The following is a 2858-nucleotide window of genomic DNA, read 5'->3' as shown; positions in this document are numbered from 1 at the left end:
CGTGGGAATGTTCCGACAATTCTCGTAAGCAGCTTCGTGAAGCTTGTCATAGTGCTTCTAGTCCACCTCTCCCTAGATCCACCGCATGGGCTGCTGTGGTCTGGAGCTCACAGGTGCTCAGAGCAGACCTGAGCGGAATGTTTGGGCTTCCCTAACAGTCACTGGGGTACCACATGTATTGCCCAGAATGAACGATCCGTGAAAGCTTCTTCTCTGAAGGCTGGAGTTGGGGATTAGAGGTTCAGAGGCACCACCCTACCCAGCCTCTCCCGAGCCCCAAGTGTCTCCTGTGCAGATAGATGAAAGGCCCCGGGGTGACTTGGATCTACAGAAAGGTTCTGTTCTCAAAGGACTGCTTTTGGTCTTGAAAGGTATCCTTGAAATGACTTTCAATGTTTGCCCCAAATGAGTTTCCAGGGAAATATAATTGGCCCGGGTTTAGAACACGACTGTGAGGATTTGGAAGATTTCTTTGAAAGTCACCTGCTAGCGAGTGGTGTTGGCAAGGCCGTGCATGTTTATTTCAACCAGGGCACACGACTGAGCCACGGTCGTGGGCGCATCGTGGACGATGCCGCTGCCTGGCAGCCACGGATGGGCAGGTGCTTTGAGCTGGGTTGTAGGTCCTGAGACTGATCATGATCATTTCTCCTCCTCTGCCGACTTTAAGCTACTAATGGCCTCTGTCTGCAGATGGCTGATCGGTAAGGGTGATCGTGTGACCGAGCAGAGAAAGCTAATAGACTCCCGAAAGACCTGACCCCTGGCCTGAGCCTCATTAGTACCCCATTGTTTCCAGACCTGTGAGCCGACTGGAAATGTCTGGTGCCACTTTGGGATTTGCTAATGCTCCTGCATTGCCCACGCCCGTCTGAATGTCCTTTAGCACCTCCAATGCAAAGTGGCCGAACCCAAGCATAGATTATCTTCCCCTAAATTGCTCTTCCTCCCACCCTTCTTATTTCTGCCAAGGCCACTGTCACACTCCTTGTCACCCTGGTCAGAAGCCCGGGTGACATTGTCTCCCTAGATCCTGCCCCTCCCATCTCTCACGGCCTTGACCTTTCCTTTGCCTGCCTCCCTTCCCTCACTCTATCACTACCTGTCCACTGAGTGAATCTCCACAACCACCTGACTAGCTCTTAGGTCACCAATCTCTCTTCCTAACCAGTGGATTCTCAAATTTCGGAGCGTGTTAAAATCACCAGGTGAAATGATAACCACCAGGATGTCAATTATCTCAAAATATTAGCAAAGAACAGCAAGTGCTGGCAAGGATGTGGATCCATGGGAGCCCCCGAGCACCGCTGGGCTGGTGGGAATGCAAAACGGTGCAGCTGTTGCAGAAACCCAGTGGTTCCGGCCCAACATGCTCGGCCATCTGCCTGCTGAGGCGCAGGGCTCCGGGCTCCACGGCTCAGCGGGACTCCGGAAGGAGCTGTAGCCATGGCTGGATGCCAAGTGTAAGTGACCTTTTATTAAAGAAAACTTCACTGAACAATGAGAATCAAACTCCCAGAGCTAAATCCTTACCTAATGTGTGTGCTTTGTGGAGGGTACTTCACTGATGCCACAACCACACTAGCAGGTCCTTCTGTAAACTATGTATTGTGTGGTGTCTGGAACCAGCAAGTGTTGTCCAATCTGTGATGCTCACGTTCACAAAACCAGACCGCTCCTGAATACAAGGCCAGATAAAACGCCTCACGGTGTTGTGTACAAAGTAGTTCCGGGCTTTTCAGAAATGAAATGAAGAGAAGGGATTTTTACGCAGTTCGCCCTGCAGCTGATGCTGCCATGGCTCGAAGGAGGCTTGAGGAGAAGTTGCCGCTGAGAGCAAGAGAATTATCACTGGTGACGGGAGAATAGGCTTATCCGTGGGATTTTTTGAGCCGTACAGATTGGATGGTAACGTAAACAAAGACCTAAAGAAATCCAAGCAGGAGGTGAATGACAAAAGCTCTTTACCACGCCCCGCAGCAACGTCGTGATGCATTTACGAACATGTCTCAGAAGTCAAATGGATCTACCTAATACTTTCCAGATTGGTTTCATGTATGAAGCGGAACCCGTATAGGATGACTGTACACTAAGTGACATTGCCTACATTCTTACCTGGGGGCGGAACGGACCATGGCCTTTGAAGTACAGAGTTCCACCCACTTGTGAAGGAAGGAAGGCCATTACCAGAGAGATGGACTGTCGAGTACTGGAGAGCTGGAAAGTGGCTCGGCGGGTGATCAGGCCACCAGCCCAGCTGGAGGTGCTCCCTCCACCGCGTCTTGCTTGCCTCGCCCCAGCACTGCAGGCCAGTCTCTGCACCCCAGGTTTGCTCACCTTTCCAGCCCCGTGAGTGGAACTGGCGGCAGTCCGAGTGGTAACCACCCATCTTCCTTTGCCAATAGACCTCGAAACTCACCAGCGAACAGGTCGTCAGCAACTTCTTCCGGTTGACACCTGAGACTGTTAAGGGAGAAATGGTAAAACCCCGAGGTACATAGATTTCATCACAAGACTTTCTAGATGCTAAGACCTGTGCTTGTTGTCTAGTTTGCTTTCTTTTATAGTGACATTACATTTGGCGATAAAGGATGGACTAGAAGGGATGCGTGGACACTAGCTGAGATTGTTTCCACGAAGAATTGGTTAGGGGGAAGACAAGCCAGCGTTTTCTACATGTTAGGAAAGTTGTGAAATGGCTTCTGTAACCATAGTTTGGATTTGGAAATATTCTGCTGTGGATATAAGCACTGGAGCATGTTTGTTCATCATCTCAACTCATGCCTACGTTACATTCTCCTTAAGTGTCCTTGTTATTGTGCCGTTTTGTGAACCTGTAGAAAACAAGTGTGTTTTAT

General features: G+C 50.1%; 1 pseudogene; it reads left to right on the top strand.

Moving 5' to 3' along the window:
- Positions 1-693: 693 nt before the first annotated feature.
- LOC142440513 (polycomb complex protein BMI-1 pseudogene) lies at positions 694-2454 on the top strand (annotated as a pseudogene).
- The last annotated feature ends 404 nt before the right edge of the window (positions 2455-2858 follow it).

This window comes from Tenrec ecaudatus, chromosome 2 (genome assembly GCF_050624435.1).
Source record: "Tenrec ecaudatus isolate mTenEca1 chromosome 2, mTenEca1.hap1, whole genome shotgun sequence".
NCBI lineage: Eukaryota > Metazoa > Chordata > Mammalia > Afrosoricida > Tenrecidae > Tenrec > Tenrec ecaudatus.
Note: the sequence above shows the minus strand (reverse complement) of the source record. Positions and strands in the feature narration are given on the sequence as shown.